Below are 21,919 nucleotides of genomic sequence, written 5' to 3'. Positions count from 1 at the left end.
AATAAAGTTCCTATGAGAGTAGATGAAAAAAATTAAAATTAACTTATGAAAAAAAGATTTATTCTATTCTTTTGGTTTAAACATATTAGAAGAAATTATCTAACAAATTGGTCAAGGCTAGGGCTTAGGGTGGAGAGAAATTAAAAATTTGATGTGTATGAAACATCTTCAAAACTAATTTGGTATTTTTTATTGAGTGGAGATCATTTTTAGGAAGATCACAGAAGCCCCCTACCCCTTCTTTCTTTCGCGCCCTGCCCTGCGGCCGGGCGCGGGGAGCGGTGTTCCCAGCAGTCCCCGTGGCCTCGCTTCAGCCGGTTACCCCGCCGTAGCCGCCGCCGCTCTTGTGGCCGCCGCCCCGCTTAGGGAGCCAGATGCTGGTTGCCTGCGGTGAGAATGAAGCTCATGTGTACCCCGCCGCGAAGACGGAGGGGCCTTTGTCCGTGTTCGGAGACCGCAGCCCTGGGGAGGCGATCCTCCCAGAACGTATGGCTGCAGCTTCCGTGGCCAATATTGTAAAAAGCTCTCTTGGTCCAGTTGGCTTGGATAAAATATTGGTGGATGATATTGGTGATGTAACCATTACTAATGACGGTGCAACCATCCTGAAGTTATTGGAGGTAGAACATCGTGCAGCTAAAGTTCTTTGTGAGCTAGCGGATCTGCAAGACAAAGAAGTGTGAGACGGAACCACTTCAGTGGTTATTATTGCAGTAGAACTTCTTAAAAATGCAGATGAACTAGTCAAACAGAAAACTCATCCCACATCAGTTATTAGTGGCTATCGACTTGCTTGCAAGGAGGCAATGCGTTACATCAGTGAAAATCTAATTATTAACACAGATGAACTTGGAAGAGATTGCCTGATCAATGCTGCTAAGAAGACATTGATGTCTTCCAAGATCATTGGAATAAATGGTGATTTCTTTGCCAATATGGTAGTAGATGCTGTACTTGCAGTTAGATACACAGATGTAAGAGGCCAGCCTCCCTATCCAATCAATGCCATTAATATTCTGAAAGCCCATGGGAGAAGTCAGATGGAGAATATGCTCATCATAGGCTGTACACTCAACTGTGTGGTGGGATCCCAGGGCATGCCCAAGAGAATAGTTAATGCAAAAATTGTTTGCCTTGACTTCAGCCTGCAGAAAACAAAAATGAAGCTTGGTGTACAGGTGGTTATTACAGACCCTGAGAAACTGGACCAGATTAGTCAGAAAGAATCTGATATCACCAAGGAGCAGATCCAGAAGATCCTGGCTACTGGTACCATCGTTACTCTAACCACTGGTGGAATAGACGACGTGTGTCTGAAGTATTTTGTGGAGACGGGCGCTATGGCAGTTAGAAGAGTTTTAAAAAGGGACCTTAAACACATCACTAAAGCTTCTGGAGCAACTGTTCTATCAATCCTGGCCAAGTTGGAAGGAGAAGAAACTTTTGAAGCTTCAATGTTGGGACAAGAAGAAGAGGTAGTACAGGAGAGAATTTGTGATGATGAGCTGATCTTGATCAAAAACACTAAGGCTCGTACATCTGCATCAATTATCTTACGTGGGGCAAATGGTTTCATGTGTGACAAGATGGAGAGCTCTTTACCTGATGCTCTTTGTGTGAAGTTTTGGAGTCAAAATCCGAGGTTCCAGGTGGGGGCGCTGTAGAAGTAGCCCTTTCCTTATACCCTGAGAAAGGTATATGGAAAGCCGCATGGGGTCTCGGGAACAGCTTGCTCTTGCGCAGTTTGCAAGATCTCTTCTTGTTATTCCTAACACACTGGCAATTAATGCTGCCCAAGACTCCACAGATCTGGTTGCAAAGTTAAGAGCTATCCATAATGAGACTCAAGTTAACCCAGAACGCAAAAATCTAAAATGGATTGGTCTTGATTTGGTCAATGGTAAACCTCGAGACAACAAACAAACAGAGGTGTTTGAACCAACCATTGTGAAAGTGAAGAGTTTGAAGTTTGCAACAGAAGCTGCAATTACCATTCTTTGAATTGATGATCTCATCAAATTACTCCCCTAGAGCAAAGAGGACAAGCATGGAGGTTATGAAGATGCAGTTTGCTCGGGAGCCCTTGATGACTGATCTGCTTCCTCTTTTATTTATAACAATGTTGGATGCAGTTCTCTTGTTACTCGAATATTACACATTAAAAAATAACAAGCTGTCAAAAAAAAAAAAAGGAAGATCACATAAGGAGCAAAAAGAGTTCTTATAAATTATGGGATTATATTAGCTGAATTGTTCTAGGTTATCCATAGTCTTGAGTACAATGTTTCTAGCAGTCCCTCTTCATCTTGCAATTAATCCAAATGGCAAAGCTTGTAGGAACTTGATCCACGATGAAGCTAGGACTTTGAAGGTTTAAGACATTCATCTGCCTCAGTCTTTCTTTCTTTGGAAGTACTAAGTTCATTATTTAAGGCATCTCTTTATAGGAATTTAGTATTAGAAGGGCTCTTGGAAATTATGTGGCACCTGGGTGGCTCAGTCCATTGAGTGTCTGACTCTTGGTTTTGGCTCAGGTCATGATATCATGGGTTGTGGGATGGAGCTCTTTGTGGGGTTCCACACTCAGCGGGCAGCCTGCTTGAGGATTCTCTCCCTCTGCCCCTTCCCCACACTATAAAATAAATAAATAAATAAATCTTAAAAAAAAAAGAAGAAATTGCTTTGCCCAGTTTTTCATTTTATTGCTAAGGGACTAGGGAAAAAAATGGAATTTTATTCAGATGTTAATTCAAGGGAGTCAAATCTAATGGAAGAATTTAGACATTATGAAATTAAAAAGTATGACCTTACAGAACCAAAGTAGTCTTTTGAACTCTTATAAGGAACTTCTGAAAAAGAAATCATCCCAGTGATTTCCCAGAGATGAATTGTGTAATTACTGGTTAGTATGCCCATCAAGTATTTAAGAGAATACTGAACCCTCTTGAAAAGTGTGGCAGCATGGATAGCATAACCTATGCATATATATTTAATATAAAGATATAATTCATCTGTGAATGTGTATTTAATATTCAAGAAGAAAATAATATGAATTTTGAATGGACCTAAGAGAGAATAAAAATAAGTAGAAGAAAGCTGTCAGGGTTAAACAATTAAAAACAAAAAGAAAAGAATACTGAAGTTCAATGTCAAGAATGATCGTGGCGCATTACAAACAAACTCACACCATATTGGATCAAAGGTAGGCTGATGCTTATTTTATAATTTTACAATTTATAAATATAAATAAATATAATAACAATATAAATCAATTGCACAATGTCTTGCTGTGAAATCTCTAATTATTTAAGAGGTTATTGGAGAGTTAAAAAGGGCAAAGGGGGGAGGTTGGTAGCACAGATGAGGTAGGTGAGGAGGGACCAGGGACCAGGGCAGCAACTAGGGTGGCCATAGATAGGAAATGTCTGTTCCAATCAGACACTATAGCTTTCTTTTTTATCTCATAATCAACCAAGACATTTTAAGTACTGTAAGTTTTATCATAATGATTCTTTTCCTGAACTTAGGTGTTTTACTTAGATAAAGACTGTTATCTTATTCCAGTTCTTGGCAAGAATTATTAAAAATGTTGTTTATATGCGTAGAAACAGGGTAATAGAAACTAGAGATGACATCATCTGGACCGTTTAAACATTTTTCAAAAAAAGAGGAGGAAGGACAAAATGTTTTAAAAGTTCTAGTTTGCTTTCTTGAGATAACTAGTTTACCTTACTATTTTTTGTCTCTATTCATTTTCTAAAGGGCAAAAATCAGCTTAAACTCTCTTGGCATAGTACCTTAATTGTATTTATTTTTTAAGCACTGAAGTGCCATTCTAGTGATTAAGCAAATGCATTGTGGCGTATGGTGGGCTAATGTGACAAGTATGTGGCTCGAAGCCAGTAAAATACCTCTATGTTCCCAACCATACTTAGTTGTTTTCAGCTATACAATTGTTATAATTATTGTGCCTGGTATACTGTTATGACTGTATCTATTGTAATGGTACAAGTTATTGTTTAACTACTAAAATGTAAGTTATGTGGGTTTTTTTGTACCATCAGTTTGGAAGAATTTTTGGTATATCTTTTCAATGTTGCAAAAGGGACCAGGGATTTACAGTAGAATACAGAAGCTTTAAAATATTAACAGCCCATTAAGTACAGGATATGGTTCATGAGGTTTAATGGGAAGTTGTTAAAAGGAGATGGAACTATTCCAATGATTGGGGAGCGGTGGTTAGTGGCAAAAAACAGGGCAAAGAATTTAAAAAGCTTGTTTTCCTATAAATACTCAGTGTTTGGGTACACTGCACACCAACAATAACAATAACAATAACAAATCTCTTCTATCCTGATAAGCAGTATTGGGAGCTCAATGAGAATTCCATTTGGTTCATATGTTAACTTTCCTCTTCAGAGGATATCCAGCAATGTTGTATTAAAAAAATTTCCTGTGGATTTGAGATGCTTGGCATTCATTAAAACAAACCTTTGGACTTTGAAATAGCACCTACTTTGTTTAACATTTAAAAAATACAGGACTCCTGAGACTAGTCCTGGGAATAGCCTTTAGTGATTATCCAGAGAATAATAAAAATGCAAGTTTTTTAGAGGAGGGTATTTTAAAAGCAAAAGAGTGTAACACTTTAAGAGCACAGTATTTAATATACACCTGAGTCTTCATTCCTTGAAGCGTGGCACACTTAATAGTGTTTACCACATGGTCAGTGACAATTAGAGTCTAATGTATCATGTGTATTTCATGCACATACTTAAGTCTTGGCTCCCAGGTCAGGGTAGTAAGCCTAGTCTTCTGCTTGCCTGGATTAAATGCCTTTCCCCCCACCAGCTTTTCAATCCTGTGAAATTTGTGTAAGTTTTCTGAGTTTTAATTTTCTGTGAGGCTCTGCTATGTCATATTATTATTTATAAGATTAAATGATATCGTGTACATGAAAGCACTTTGTAAATTATTAAGTGATATACTTAGTAGATAGAATCTCATTGGATATAATCTTATTAGAGAGGTAAATCAGAAGCTAGGACTCTGGAACTTTGTAGATAGACCCAATTATTGGAATCATAGCTCTATTAATACTGCTGCTAACTCATTTCAGCAGACCAAAGTTAGCTTTACCACATATGCTTTATGATTTTTTCGCTTTGGAGTTCATGTTAGATCGATGTTATTGAATGAAACTTGAAGAAAATAGAGAGCCCTGTGGAAACTTGAGTGAGATTACAGTAAACACTCAGCATGACTTTCACACCTTTTAGTTCCTTACTTGACTTTCCTTTTCAACCCAGTCCATGAAATTATTTGATATGCACTATCTGAAATGCTGACATGTTTCAGTTATCTGTTGCTGCATAACAAATCACCCCAAAACTTAATGGCTTAAAACAACAGTCGTCTTTATTATCACTCACAGATTCCCTGGGTCAGGAATTTGGGAAGAGCTCAGCTGAGTAGTGCTGGCTTGGTCTCTAATGTGGTTGCAGCTAGACTGTGGCCAGAGCTGATAAAGGGGGCTGAAGCAGCTGGGGGCTGACTGGGCATCTTTCTCTCTTTATGTGGTTTCTGCATGTGGTTTAGTTTGGGCTTTGTTACAGCATGCTGGCCTTAGGGCAGCCAGCCTGCTCACATGGAAGTTCCAAAAGCCAGCATCTTGAGAGAAAGAAGCAGAAGGTATAATGCCTTTTATGACCTCACCTCTCAGGTCATAAGCCTGCTAAGATTCAAGAGGGAAAAACCTAGATCCCCCCTCTTGATGAGAGGTATGTCACAGTTACAGGTGGATGGGAGATGTTATTAGGACCATGTTTGGAAAGAAAACAGTCTGTGACATGAATGATGATTAATCCTGTCATTTCATATATAGCTCTCCGTCCTTCTTAACCTTACTTCTCTAATGCCACAATATGGAATGACTTACTCTCCTTTTTTTTTGTAACTACCCAATTTCGCTGCTACATATGAACAAGGAAGAAATAAAGCTAACTAAAATTAATAGGACTACCCTTTTTATGCCCTTTTAAATATAAAATCAGCCTCATTTTGGAAAGATTATTCAACACACATAAGGAAAAAAAAAATTTTTTTCCTTGGAGTGATACTTACCAAAAGATGTGTTACTAACTATTGGTTTGGAAAGCACATATTAAAAGAATGCATTGCCACTGACTTGTATTAAACTCCAAAAACTTGTTTGGGAAACAATTTCTACTCTGACACATAGTGAGCATGTTCATTCTTATTTCTTATGGCACTTTTTTGTACACTTTTCTTATCAAATTTATTGCATTTACTCTCTATATAGTTATATGCATGTCATCTTCCTAACACATTGTCTTCTCTTTTTGGGTAGAATTTGTTGCTGATTGATCACTACCATAGGTGCTTGGTAAATATTTGTTCAGTGATTAGACAGAGCCTTTGATGGCCATTATTTTTTGAGAAAATAATCCGTATGTTCAGGGAGCTGACAGAGTTGGCTTCTGGGATGGAGATGGGCATCCTGATATGTCAACATTCCTTTATAACCAGTGACTAGTACCTATAGGTAGTGAGTTATTCAGTATTAAAGAACATTAGTTAGTGGTACCTAGTTGGTTTTAAAACCCCACCTAATAATTTAGGGGTTAATTAATTAGGAAATTTACCCATATTAAATGGAGCTCATTCCTTTTCTGTTTTGTTTCTTTTTTACCCCCAGATTGAGATGTAATTGTGTAAATTTAGGTTGTACAGTGTGATATTTTGATATATGTATATATTATAAAATGATTATCACCGTAAGGTTAGTTAACACATCCATCACCTCACTTAGTTACCTTTTTTTTTTTTTGGTGGAGAAAACTTTTAAGATCTATTTTCTTAGCAACTTTCAAGTTTACAGTCAATGTTGTTAACTATAGTCACTCGTGCTCTACATTAGATCCCAGAACTCATTCATCTTATAACTGGAAATTTGTACTCTTTGACAACTCTCACTTCCCTCCTTGAATTTTCCAACTCCACCTCTTCTCCCCTGGCAACCACCAATCTACTCTGTTTCTAGAGACTTTGGGTCTTTTTTTAGGCTTCACATGTAAGTGAAATAATATAATATTTGTCTTTCTCTGTGTGACTTATTTCACTTACATAATGTCCTCAAATTTCATCCATGCTGTTGAAAATAGCAAGATTATCATCTTAAATAATATTCCATTGTGCAGGGATATCTATATCTATATCTATATCTATATCTATATCTATATATACACACATATATATGATATTTTCTTTATCCATTCATTAGTCATTGAACACTGAGGTTGTATCCATGTCTTGGCTATTATAAGTAATGCTTTAATACACATAGGTGCAGATAACTCTTTGATATAGTGATTTCATTTCCTTCAGATACATACCTAGAAGTAGGATTACTGGATCATATGGTAGATCTGTTTTTGCTTTTTTGTGGAACCTCCAGTTTTCCACAGTGGCACTACCAATTTGAGTTCCCACCAGCAGTGCACAAGAATTCCCTTTTCTCTACATCCTTACCAGCATTAGTTATCTCTTGTCTTTTTGAAAATAGTCATTCTAACAGGTGTGAGGTGATATGTGGGTTTGTTTTGCATTTCTCTGATGATTAGTGACATTGAGCATATTTTTGTATGCCTGCTGACCACTTGGATGTCCTCTTTGGAAAATTGTCTATTTAATTCTTCTGCCCATTTAAAAAATTGGATTGTTTTTTGCTGTTGGGTTGTATGATTTCCTTATATATTTTATTTTATTTTTTTATTTTATTATGTTATGTTAATCACCATACATTACATCATTAGTTTTTGATGTAGTGTTCCATGATTCATTGTTTGCGTATAACACCCAGTGCTCCATTCAGTACGTGCCCTCTTTAATATCCATCACCAGGCTAACCCATCCCCCCACTGCCCTCCCCTCTAGAATCCTCAGTTTGTTTCTCAGAGTCTCTCATGGTTCGTCTCCCCCTCTGATTCCCCCCCTTCATTTTTCCCTTCCTTATATATTTAAGATACTACCTCTTATCAGATATATGGTTTGCAAATATTTTTTCCCATTCTGTGTGCTGCTTTTTCATTTTGTTGATGGTTCTTTTGCTATGTGGAAAACTTTTAGTTTGATGTAGTCCCACTGTTTATTTATAAAGGTTTCTGTTGCTCATGTTTTTGGTGTCATGTAAAAAAAATAATTGTTAAGACCAATGTCAAGGAAATTCTCCCTTATGTTTTCTTTCAGAAGCCCATGGTTTCAGGTTTTATTTACATCTTTATTCCATTTTGAGTTGGTCTGGCTAGGGTTTACAGTGCTAAGTTGAATAGGAATGGTGAGAGTATAGAGGGCACCCTTATCTTGTTCCTGATCTTAGAGGAAAAGCTTCAACTTTTCGCTGTTGAATATAATATAATCATGGGCTTATCATATCTGTCATGTGGTTCTTTATTACGTTAGGTTTGTTTCTTTTATACCTAGTTTGTTGAGAGTTTTTACAATAAAAAGATGTTGAATTTTGTCAATGGCTTTTTCTTCATCTACTGCGTTGGTCATATGATTTTTATCTTTCATTCTATTAATATGATCTATCACATTTAGTAATTTGTGTATGTTGAATCATCCTTGCATCCCAGAGATGAATCCTACCTGATCTGTTGTATGATCTTTTCAATGTGCTGGGGGTTTTTGTTGTTGTTTGCTAACATTTTGTTGAGAGTTTTCACATCTATATTCATCAGGGATATTCAAACAGAGTTTGAAATTACATTTTTCCTATAAACTTCTTTAAGCAAACTTGCAAAGTATCAACTATCCATATGTTTAATAAATGTAATATTTTAAGCCAAGAGAGTAATAAAGAAGACATTTTTTAAAATCTCACTACCTAGTTGTCCTCTGGAGAAGGAATAATTTGTTAAATACTTTTTGGTTTTAATGTTTGAATTAATTTTCAAGGTTGGCTTTATTTATTTATTTATTTTATTATTATGTTATGTTAATCACCATACATTACATCATTAGTTTTTGATGTAGTCAAGGTTGGCTTTAAATGAATGACTATAAAATGATAGATACAGCAGGACATTTTGAAAATCAGGAAAATTTTTCCATTTTTAACAGGAAAAAGAAAAGAAAAACATTGCCAATTTGAAATGTTGAAAAAATTTGGCAGGGAATATTTAGAGTACATTTCTCACATTTTGAGATTCTAGGTAAGGTATAAAGAAATATGTAATATTTTAAATTTTCATGATGATCATGTCTTGGGTAGCTCAAAATTACCTGATAATTAAGATATTTAAACTTTTAAGCAATTGGAAAGTTTTTTTAAATTTTCAATCTCCAAGCAGTTTTATTTATTTATTTGACAGAGGGAGAGAGCACAAGCTGGGGGAGTGGCAGGCAGAGGGAGAGGGAGAAGCGGGCTCCTCACTGAGCAGGGAGTCCGATGCGGGGCTCGATCCCAGGACCCTGGGATCATGACCTGAGCCAAAGGCAGACACTTAACCAAATGAGCCACCCAGGTGCCCCATCAAGCAGTTTTATAACGTTGGCTTCTCTGGTGTGTTAGAACCTGCTAAGAAGGATCTTTAAATTCTAAGAATTAAAAGTACTCTAACTTAGCAAAGAAAAGGAGAACCTAGAGGCTTCTCAGTGAAATGGCTGATTTCAAGAGTAGGTTAGAGCCAGTGCTCAAAAAATTGATGATATCATGTAATGAGAACCAAAGAATCTGATTGAATGAGTTCATACTGGCAACCAGGGACCAACTGAGCACCAAAATAATTAAGTACAGTAATAAATTATAAATTACTGAAGAACTAGTAATTGATGAGTCTGTAAGTAATAAGGAAAGAAGCTCTTGCTTATAGTGGAAAGCTAAGGGCTGATTGGTAAATATAGGGGAAGTTGGAACATCATCATGATGAAGATTAAATCAGGCAAAGATCATGTCTTGATACTAAATCTAGGGGGAAATTTTGATGAGGAGAAGGATATTTGATTGACTTCAAGTGTCAGGCTACTTATCAAGTGGTAAGAGAGGAAAAAATCCCAGTAATTATGCAGCGGAGAAATCAGGTAACATGGGGTGCCTGGGTGGCTCAGTTGGTTAAGTGACTGCCTTTGGCTCAGGTCATGATCCCGGGGTCCTGGGATTGAGCCCCGCATTGGGCTCCCTGCTCGGCGGGAAGCCTGCTTCTCCCTCTCCCACTCCCCCTGCTTGTGTTCCTTCTCTCTCTCTCTCTCTCTCTCTCTCTCTGTTAATTAAATAAATAAATAAAATCTTAAAAAAAAAAAAAAAGAAATCAGGTACCTAACAACTTGACTAGGTAATAAAAGTTTTACAGAATGAAAGGACAGATAGACCTAGTATGTCTCCAGATGTGATATTCTGGTCAAGAATACCTGACTTCATCCTAACCACGTCAGATAAGTGCAAAATGAGTAATGTTTTATTGAGAGAAAGGAGGGATGACTGTGTCCTTTAAAAATGTCGGTGTCATAAAAGATGACGAAAGGCTGTGGAAATATTCACATTAAAAAATACTGAAGAGGCATGACAAGTAATTATACCTGACCCTAGGCTCTTCCCTGTACTAGAGGAGAAAAATATGTATCTTGTAAAGGACATTATTAGTTCAATTGACAAAATTAGAATATGGAGAGAGTAGATTAGATAAAAATATTATCTCCATCTAAATGTATGCAGTTGATACTCTCTTTGGTTATGCAAGAGCCTATCCCTGAATGGATTTCTTAGGGACTACACACTGAAATTTTATTTGTAAAGGGCCATGATGTATGTAAGTTAGTGTCCAGCGATGCAGGGGAAAAAAAAAATCTGTGTGTAGAGAGTACAGGTGCAAATAGGGTAAAATATTAACAGTAGATGAATTTAGGTAAAAGGTATAAAAGAGTTCTTTGTGCTATTTTTGTATTAACTTTGTGTAAGTTTGAAAATTTCAAATAAGAATTTTTTTTTATTTAAAGGGAACTGAAGACACCTTTAATTCTAACACTTGATGTTAGAATTTTAAAAAACAGCAAAACCAAAACTTCCCCAGACATAATTTCAATATTTAATAAACTAGTAGGAGATTGACTACTTCGAAAAACTAGTAATTGATGAGTCCGTAAAGTAATTGATGAGTCCTTATAAAGACATGAAGGAGATTTATGATGAAGGCATCAAAGTAAACAACATGATGTAATTATCTCTCATGTCTATGATTCCTTTTCTCTGCGATTTTGGCAACTGCGATTTTTCCTCATACACAGCTATGAGGAAAAGTTGTTGGAGTAAAGACAACAAAAGTAGCAATGAGTTTACTGACAATGTCCTAACTTATTGTTTCTATTTTTTAGGGATATTCAGGTACCTAAATAAAAAGGACCCAAACTATTATCCTTAGTTTCAGAATATTTAGAATTAGAGAAGAAACAGCATACACATTTTCAATGACTTGTGTGATCATGAATTTTTACTGTTACTCATGAAAACAGTTGCCTGACCTCTGGTAGTACATTAACCATTTCATTCCTTTGTTTATGTCTTGCTTTGAAAGCTCCCTTTGCTTCTGTCCTGCAGCTCTGTAATTAGATTCATTAATCCTCTAAATCTACCCTAGTTTCCACCAACTTACTGAAGTCTCTGGCAGCCTGCTTTATCAATGCCTTCCTTATTTATTTTCTCCTCTTGTCTTTGACCCAGTGATAGCTCCTCTTATGAACTACTTAGTCAGGAGGAATTTTGACCAATTCAAACAGTTTAAAAATGTTTGAATTTGGGAATAAAAGGCACAGCATAGGGAATATAGTCAATGATACTGTAATAGCGTTTTATGGTGATAGATGGTAGCTACACTTGTGGTGAGCATAACATAACGTATAGAGATGGTGAATCACTATGTTGTATACCTGAAACTAATGTAACATTATTGTGTGTCACCTATTCTCAAATTTTAGAATTCCAAAAAAAAAAAAAAGAATTACGAAAACAGAAAAAATAAAGAAATACGAATAAAAATGCTTGACTAAGCAAGTCACAACACCATGTGTTTTCTCTCCCTGGAATAGACCTGCTCTAAGATGAAACTTCTCATCTTTCTGTGGTTTTGTTTATATTAATATACTTGTATCAAAGTCTTTATGGAAAGGGACAGGTTATAAGTAAATGAATAAAACTATTTTCAATGACTTCCTACTTCTACTTTCAGAATTGTTTGAGAGGGCTAGAATTCCTATGTAATCTATTAGACCCTAATTACTTCTGCTTCTAAGAAACTTTAGGATTCCAAGCTTTGATACTTCTCTTGAACACCTTAAATCTTATTTCTTCACTACCAAAGGAATATATTTCTAGTGATAAAATTCCAAAAATGGGCATTAAAGGTGACTCTCTTTTCACTCGGATGACTCCACAGAAATGATGGCTGAATCTGCCAGTCTATCCCCATTGATTAACTTCTGCTGTATAAAGCATGAAAACTGAAAACAATCATTCCCATCAGACCTCCCCTTCCTCACCCCCAGACTATTACTATGGACTGGAAAAAACAAACAAACCTAGACAAATGCCAGATACCTATGTAATAATAAATGTGTACAGGGAAAGTGATAGGTACTAAATTTTACTAAGAGTTTTCTTAGGCTTAACTCTATGTATACAATATCTCAGTTTCAAAAAGAGAAATGTGCAGACTCCTTTTAAAGAAAAAAATATTAGGGCACCTCGGTGGCTCAGTTGGTTACGTGTCTGCCTTCGGTTTAGGTCATGATCAGGATCCTGGGATCAAGCCCCGTGTGGGGCTCCCTGCTCAGTGAGGGGAGTCTGCTTCTCCCTCTTCTGCCCCCACACTCATGCTCTCTCTCTCTCTCAAACAAATAAATAAAATCTTAAAAAAAAAAAGAAAAAATATTATCTCAGACCCTCCAATATTAAATTATTTTTATCATTATTTAAATATTTACAAATGTAAAACAAAGTATAAGTTCCTTATGCTTATAGACCCAGTGGAGTCATGAAGCCAAAATAAATTACAAATTTAAAAACAAGAAAAATACAAAACCAAAGAAAATTACATCACCATTACTAGGAAGGCAAAAAGCATTGTTGAAACTAAATTGCTTTTTCAAAGTGAATATGACAGGTTTCTCTGAGTTCAGCATGTCTGTACTACTCGGTGCTGACTTTTATCATTTTTCTCTATTCAAACTGCTAGAAACCTTTATTTTATACAGCTTTATGATCTCATTTGGCCTTGACTTGGCACAAAAACATATTTTATGTAAGTATTCTTCTGTTGGTTTCTCATTAGGCTATGACAATTAAAGTGGTACTATTTGGGGACAATATGATCCAGAACACGAATGCCAAAGTAGGCACTGACACTATATGGTACTAGTTTGTTTAAAGATGTTTATTCACTTTATATGTATATATATTTTTTACCATACTTATGTTCCTCATTTTAAAAAAAGATTGTCATAAAAGTGACAATCTGAAACTAAAAAAAGTTATCAGTAAACCTTTGACCAGAAGGGAGTTTGTGGACTCCTAAGATGAGAGACACTACATTATGAGATTTAATCCTTATAACAGTGTTAGTAGATTGATATTATTTTTACCATCTTACAGATAAGGAGGTTGAGGTTCAGAGAAATTAAATAAATTGCCACCAGTCACACAGTAAGGAAGTGGATTGAGGTGAACTTTCAGTTGCAGCAGGTTACAGACGGATGCTAGTCAAAGAAACGGTAAGGGTTGTGTTTCATGTAACAGTCTTACACTTGTACACTTGTACAAATTCTGTCATATATTTTTTTCTTTGTTCTCATACCTTAGCTGAGACAGGAGAATGCTATGTTATTTAAGTTCACTGTTGTTCCAATTCACTGAATAGTATTCTGTATATGGTATCATATGGTAATCTACACTTGTTTTTTGTTTGTTTTTGTTTTTGTTTGGTTGGTTATTGACTAGAAGACTAACCAACAAATCTCACTGTGGAAACTTCCAGGGTAGTCCATGAATATAATCTATATGAGGTGTACATCAAATCAGTTGTTGATGTTCTCCTCCTTCACCACCTTCTGAGACCGTAAATGTCACCACTATAAAACTGCTGATGATTCTCTGCTTGGAGAGTAGGAAACTTATTCATGCAGTCCAGTGCCCTGTTCCATCATTCCAGCGTCAGGTTGGCTTGACCTAACCATAAATCTGAAGTTTGCAGTGATCATTCTGTTAACCTGTCAGACGTTTTAAACCCTTGATTTAAAATTTTCAAATACAAAAATAGAGTAGATGTACTCATTACCAACTTTAACAAGAAACCTTTTGAAAAAGAAAAGAAAGTAGGATATTTTCTATTTCAGGCACAATGTAATAATATATGTGTTGAAATTCAATCAGAAGAAAAACATCTAAAGATGTAGCTGAGAAACCATTGGTATGATTCTTTTCAGAGCACTCATGACACTGGTAGGATTATAGCTTAATTAGTAAATTACAGAGCTTGTATCTTTAAAATGTTCAAATATTAGGCTGGAGAAGTTCTAATAAAATGAACTAAAATCTGGTTGCCATAAACAGCTTCTCTTTCCTCTGGCCATAGAGTTCATCACTACCCTATAATTCTTTGTCTTTCCTCCATGTTCAGCCCAAACGAGTAATGGTAAATCATAATGACCATATTTAACCTTACATTTGAGCATCTTATACGCTGAGATATTTCACATACTACATTATTTCTTTTGGTAATTTTAAAGTTTCTACAACCACTTTTTCTCAGGTATTACAAAATTGGCTGTATTTGCCCCATTCATTGTAAAACGCTCAGTAATCTGATACAATATTATGAGATAGCAAGTAGCAAGAACAAGCATCCTTGTGTCCTGGTGCTTTTATTATGAATCAGAATTAGTTTTGAGAAACTTTTGATATTCATAAAGGAAGGATGACTCTTAACATATAAATAATAATACAAGATATAGTAAAAAGGTAAACAATAGTAAATGTAATAATAAAATGATAATAAGAGTTAATTTTTGACTTAATAATACTATAAACCAGTTCTCTGCTAGGGACTTTATACATACTGACTCATTTAAACTTAATGGCATTTTTTTAGTATACTGTAGTATACTGTTATTATCCTCACTGTTGAGAAAACTGAGGCATGGGGAGACTTACCCGAAGTTATCCAAGCAGAAGATGGCAGAGCTAAGATTCAAGCTTAGGTCTTTCTGACTTCAGCTTGAAGTCACTACTGTTCCCAGTACTTATAGACACTGGGTCTGCATTCATAAATAATATATCCATGCAATCTATACTCCTCGAGCTTGAATTCTAAGAAGGAAAGAAAAGACCGGCGATAAACAAGTAAACAAATATAAATTAACTAATTGTCATGCATTCTGTACAGGAGAGAACAAGATACAATGAAAGAGAACAATCGGGGCCATACTTAAGTGGTACAGAGAGGCTTCTCTAAGGAATGACATTGACGCAGACACTTGAACGATGAGAAGTCATTTGTGAAGGGCAAAGGGGAAGAATTATTCAGACCTAGCAATAGGCATGCCCTGAGGCAGGAGGGACACTGGTAGATCTGAAGTGAGATGACATCAGTGTGGGGAGGAATTATAAAGGTATGAAATGAGGTTAGAGATGAATCAAGGATTAAGGCCCTTCTCTTAGAAGGGTGCAGTGCTTGAACAAGGAACCCAGTTTTTAAATTTTGTACTGGATCCTGCAAATTGTATAGTGAGTTCTAATTGTGAGTTATAGGAAGGAAACTTGATGTTATTATAAGTATAATGGGATGTCTTCAAAGTATTTATGCAAGGATGCAATCTGAGGCTCAAATCAATACACAGAAATTAAAATTCAATGTGATGGTCATGACCCAAAATATAAATGTTCAGTTTCAAATGAGTACAGAGTTCAGCTTGTTCAGGAGAGTATGTAGCTCAAATCAGATATCCCATAGGAGCAATATTAAGACTTTTTTATATGGCCAAGACAGGTAACAACTAACAGTTTCCATAAGCATTTTTTAGAAGTCTTAATCAGTGGAGCCAAAGCTGCTTCTTGAGAAAAATCTTAACTCTGCCTGCAGAACTCCTGGCTTACAATCTAGGTGAAAGTATTGTTATGGCTCTATATAGTATTAGAAAATCCAAGAGTATGGATTTTCCCTTCAGTTAGAAACGTGGAGTATCTGTGCTCCTGGATCTTTCCAAAGACTCTAACCTTAAATGGTCTATGTACCAAAAGATAGAAAGTCTAGCTGACATAAGTGATTTGTAAAGGATAAAGCCTGAGAGCTGCTAGTTATGTACTCTTCTTGGTATATGGAAGTGTGTTTTTAGGAGTGTGATATATTACCATATCTGAATCATGTTAGTCTGATTCATTGTAGACATTCAATAAATGTCATTTGATTTGAAAATAACCTTAGCTTCTCCCAGAACAGCCTTCATTTAGTGAGCCTTTATTCTGCATCTATAAAATTATTATCAAAGGTATCATCTGTTACCCGAATGAAGTTTCCTATAATAATTTTTTGAAAAAAATTTTCATGATGAGGAATTTCTGTTAGAAAAAAATTATATCTTTCAAAGGATTCATATAATTTCTTTTATCAGCAACAAAAATGATAGAATCCTTTATAACCATTTTGCTTTGACTACTTGGAAGCTTACAAATTTAGTCTTTAATACAATAATATTTGCCTTTATAAACCTAATAGGGCTAGCTTATTTGTTTCTTTTTTTATTTGACCATTTAGAAATTTATGAAAAATGTTCCATCTCACTAGCAGTAAAGGGAATGCAAAAATAAATAAAAAAATTTTTTGCCCATCAAATTAACAAAATTTCAGAAGTATTGAGTCATATTTCCAATACATATTAAATGGTACTATAAAGTGATCATTATTAGATCTATATATGCTGATATGGAATAATTGGCAGGATATATAGCTATAAAACAAAACAAAACACCAAGGTGCAGAACTTGTATAGTGTGGTCAGTTGTGTACTGGTAAAACAACTCTCTGATAAAAAAAAAAAGCTCTGATTCATAGCATTTTTAGATTTCCATGGGGTAAATACTCCTGCAATGGCTTATTTCAAGCTACCAACATGAAGTCACTGAGCGTGGAGTTGGGAAGAGATGTATATTATTGGTTCTCATGAACCACTATGAGCTGACTTCCACCACACTCCTGAATAGCATAGTACATATATTAGGAATTCAAAAAAGTGAATGTAAAAAATCCTCATGATCTTAAGTGAAAAGACAAGTGTTATATGTATTATATATTTATTGCACACCTGTAATAATTATATATAATTATGTATATAAACAGACTTACGGATAAATGCACTTGTGTGTGATCCCATTTTTATTTTAAAGATACATACATGTAATTGTATGTGTATGGGGAGTAGTTTGAGGGAGAGAGAAGGAGGCAGGGAGAGGGCACTACTATTCATCTGGTTGGGAAATGAAAGTTTTATTCCACAAGAATTTAGAAAAGAAATAAAACTGGTTTGTTATTAGGTAAGCATAGTACAATATTTGCATATAGCTAACCTGCTGTAGACTACATAGTTAGGACAAAGTTTCACACAATTTAGATAGCAAAGAGGAGAAAAGAATAGTAATTTCTCTAATCACCTAGAGATGGTCTCTGTACATCTCCTGAGAGCCCTGAGCTGATTCTGATAGTACATGTTTACATATCTAAATGTTATCTGGCCTGCAACCATACATATATTTCACTGTTGTAAAAGTGGGGGTAAAGATGGGGTGCAGTCCCTAGAGATTTATCTGTATCCCAAAGGTTAGAATAAGGATTTAGATTCACTGTGTTTTCAAGGAAATACTCTACTGAATGGGGAGGAGAATATAGTAACTTTGCCCTTTATAAAGTGGAGAAAATAATTTTTATTTACCCTTATACAGGTTAAAATGAGGACTAAAAGGGATATCTGTAGTGATTATTTGGTGAATTGGTTTTATTTTTTAATTATTGCCTGTATTTTCTAAATATTCCTAACGAACATGTATATTTTATAATCGGGGGAAAATGTTATTAAAAAACAGATATTGGGGACTTGATTTTACAGTAAGATCATGTCACTATATTTTATTCTTTTGATTTTTTTTAGTTTCATTTTTAATTTAAATTCCAATTAACATGCAGTGTAATATTAGTTTCAGGTGTAGAATTTAGTGATTCATCACTTACATACAACACCCAGTGTTCATCACAACAAGTGCCCTCCTTAATACCCATCACCTGTTTAACCCAACCTCTCACCCACCTCCCTCCAGTAACCCTCAGTTTGTTCTCTGTAGTTAAGAGTCTGTTTTATATTTTGCCTCTCTCTTCCCCTGACCATGTTCATTTGTTTTGTTTCTTAAATTCCACATATGAGTGAAATCATATGGTATTTGTCTTTCTCTGACTGAGTTATTTCACTTAGTGTAATACTCTCTAGCCCCATGCATGTTATTGCAAATGGCAAGATTCCATTCTTTTTTATGGATGAGTAATATATTCCAGTGTGTGTGTGTGTGTGTGTGTGTGTGTACCACATCTTCTTTATCCATTCATCAGTCGATGGACATTTGGGCTCTTTCTATAATTTGGCTGTTGTTGATAATGCTGCCATAAATATCGGGGTGCATATATTCCTTTGAATCAGTATTTTTGTATCCTTTGGGTAAATACCTACTAGTGCAATTTTTGGATCAAAGGTAGTTCTATTTTTGACTTTTTGAGGAAATTCCATTCTATCTTCCAGACTGGCTGCACCAGTTTGCATTCCCACCAACAGTGCAAGAGGGTTCCCCTTTCTCTGCATCCTTGCCAACATATGTTGTTTCCTGTGTTGTTATTTTTAGCCATTTTGACAGGTGTGAGGTGATATCTCATTGTACTTTTGATTTGTATTTCCCCGATGATGAGTGATGTTGAACATCTTTTCATGTGTCTGTTAGCCATCTGGATGTCTTTTTTGGAAAAGTATCTATTCATGTCCTCTGCCCATTTCTTAACTGGCTTATTTGTTTTTGGGTGTTGAGTTTGATAAGTTCTTTGTAGATTTTGGATACTAGCCCTTTATCTGATATGTCATTTGCAAATATCTTCTCCCATTCTGAATGTTGCCTTTTAGTTTTGTTAATTGTTTCCTTCGCTGTGCAGAAGCTTTTTATTTTATTCTTTTGAGATTCCTTTTTAAAATCTCCGGTTGTGGGCGCCTGGGTGGCTCAGTTGGTTAAGCGACTGCCTTTGGCTCAGGTCATGATCCTGGAGTCCCGGGATCGAGTCCCGCATCAGGCTCCCTGCTCGGCGGGGAGTCTGCTTCTCCCTCTGACCCTCCTCCCTCTCATGCTCTCTGTCTCTCATTCTCTCTGTCTCAAATAAATAAATAAAATCTTTAAAAAAAAAAAATCTCCGGTTGTTTTACTGTTGATCATTATATTTACAAGTTCATCACTATGTACTTTTTTCCTGTTCTGGAGAATAAATAAAGCAGGAAAATAACCTTGTTTTCAAAGAGCTTATAATATATAGCTTATATATAACAGATAATATAATAGATAAGCTTAACTTATATGGAATAGCAGTGAATGTTAGAAGCAAATGGTATATAACCAAGGGATACAGTGTATAGTATGGTGCTCTGATAGTTAAGAGGAATAAGAAATCAGAGTATTAATAATTTTAAGAAAGGTTGTTTGGAAGTTTAGGATTTGCTTTGAAGTTTGCTTTTTAAGTAAGTGAAAATCCCTTCAGATGAGTGTAATGTCATAAGCCTGGGTATAGGGTGAGAATGAATCTGAACTTTTTTAAGGGGATTCACATACTGGGGAGAAGGAAAGAAAATTGTAAATATAGAATGGGCTGCTTAAATGGGGAGACCTTAGAAGTAGGGAGGCCAATTCAGAAATAGTTGGAACAAATCAGACTTGAGGGACTAAATTTAATTAGTGCCATCCTGAAAGAAAGATGATGATGATTCTGAATATAAGGAAAAGGTAGAGAAGAATGAGTTAAAGATTGTCCTAGAGGTCTGGAAGTATAATGTATCACAGAAGAATTTGTAGGAGAAATTAATGCATTTTATATTTGATACAATAATTCTACATCTAATTTGAAATGTCTGTTTGTCAGATGCTGTATGGGTTGGATTGAATCCCCCAAAGAAGTCCTAATCCCTAACACCTCTGAGTGTGACCATATTTGGAAATGGTGGCATTGCAAATGTAGTTAAAATGAGGTCATACTGGAGTAACGTAGGCCCTTAATCCAATATGACTGGTGTCATTATAAGAGAAGAAGACACTGAGACAGGGACACAGAGAGAGAAGGTGTCCATGTGATGATGGAATCTGATATTGGAGTGATGCTTGTACAAGCCAAGTACCCCCAAGGATTGCTAGCAAATAACAGGCTGGAAAATGTAGGGAAGGATTCTTCTCTACAGGTTTCATAGGAAGCATGGCCCTGCGAACACCTTAATTTCAAAGTTCTACCCTCCAGAAATGGGAAGCAATAAATTTCTGTTGTGTTAAGCCACCAAGTTTGTGGTACTTTGTCATGGCAGCCACAGGAAGCTAATAAAGATGCTGATACGGTTCTTTGATTTTTCTTTTTTCTTTTTTTTTTTTTTAAGATTTTATTTATTTTTGAGAGGGAGCACGAGCAAGGAAGAGCTGCAGAGGGAGAGAGAAAGCAGACTCCCTGTTGAGCAGGGCGACGGATGCGGCACTTGATCCCAGGGCCCTGGGGTCATGACCTGAGTCAAAGGCAGACGCTTTAACTGACTGGGCCACCCAGGCGCCCTGATTTTTCTTTTTAACCATCCCCTTCCTTCAACTTTCTTCTTTGGAAAAATTTGCAAGTACAAAATGTAAATCGGTATATGCAGTCAAAGGTGGAGAGAGTAGTTTGTTAAATTTTTTCATATCTGTGTATTTATTAGTGTTTTTTATTCTCTATCATCATCATTCCAAAATGGTATTTTCATACAGGCCAAATAATCTCATTAGATTATGCAGTGTTAACTCATTGGAGTGTGTGCTCTGCATATGCATCTGGGAATAGTTAAAGGTAGTGATACATCTTTTCAGCTTATCCAGCAATCTAAAATTCCATTGCCTACCTTTTCAAGAATATCAGATGTCAGAATGAAGTGGCAACTCAGCCATGTGGATTAGGAAGAATACTGGGATCACAAAGTAAGCAAAGCAAGCATGGGTCACAGAGCACATGCTCGAATGCCTTGAGGACCTGCTATAATAAAAGGAAATTTAAAAAAGGGGGGAGAGTAGTAAATGTTTGTCCCTGGAACTTTCTCCATAGAGGTCCTGTATAAGAACTTGTATTAATTCTTTTGTTTCCAATGACAAATTCAGTATTTTAATTATTAAATGACATCAAGGCCGTATCTCATTTTAGATGCTGTTCTCTTTCTCCTTAATCTGCTTTTCCGGCTTGGTTTCTGATATATTTATATATGTAAGTTTTTTGTGGGGAAATACTTCCTCTTTTTTTATTTTTAATTTTATATATTTTTTTGGCCTTATAAGTTTGGGGGATCAATTAGACTACCAAATATTTGACATAATTTGGAAGGAAAACTATCTTAAGTGCATGTGAACATATGATTTTTGGCGCTCGTACTGCCCAAGCCACAACTTTTTATTCTTTTTAAGTGAAATATAGACTTTGAGGCTCACTGACCTTTGAATACAAGTTCCTTTTCCCAGAAGAGTATACACTGTCCATTTGGTTCCCATGAAAAACTCCCTTGAACATATTGGTAAAGAGCAGTCCTCATTTCCCTAAAAAGTTAGTCCTTTTATCAACTG

The 21,919-nt window shown here is 35.8% G+C and overlaps 1 protein-coding gene and 1 pseudogene across 2 annotated transcripts in view; both read left to right on the top strand.

The window, feature by feature from the left end:
- ADAMTS6 (ADAM metallopeptidase with thrombospondin type 1 motif 6) overlaps positions 1–21,919 on the top strand; it is a 297,675-nt gene that overhangs the window by 57,744 nt on the left and 218,012 nt on the right. The gene's annotated exons all lie outside the window — the stretch shown is intronic.
- On the top strand, positions 429–2,094 carry LOC118016843 (annotated as a pseudogene). The gene has a single exon (XR_004680938.1). The product of XR_004680938.1 is annotated as a T-complex protein 1 subunit alpha-like (transcript).

The sequence above is a fragment of the Mirounga leonina genome, unplaced genomic scaffold, assembly GCF_011800145.1.
Source record: "Mirounga leonina isolate KUSES-001 unplaced genomic scaffold, KU_Mleo_1.0 Mir_168, whole genome shotgun sequence".
NCBI classification, from domain to species: Eukaryota; Metazoa; Chordata; class Mammalia; order Carnivora; family Phocidae; genus Mirounga; species Mirounga leonina.
This window is presented reverse-complemented; position numbering and strand designations above follow the sequence as displayed.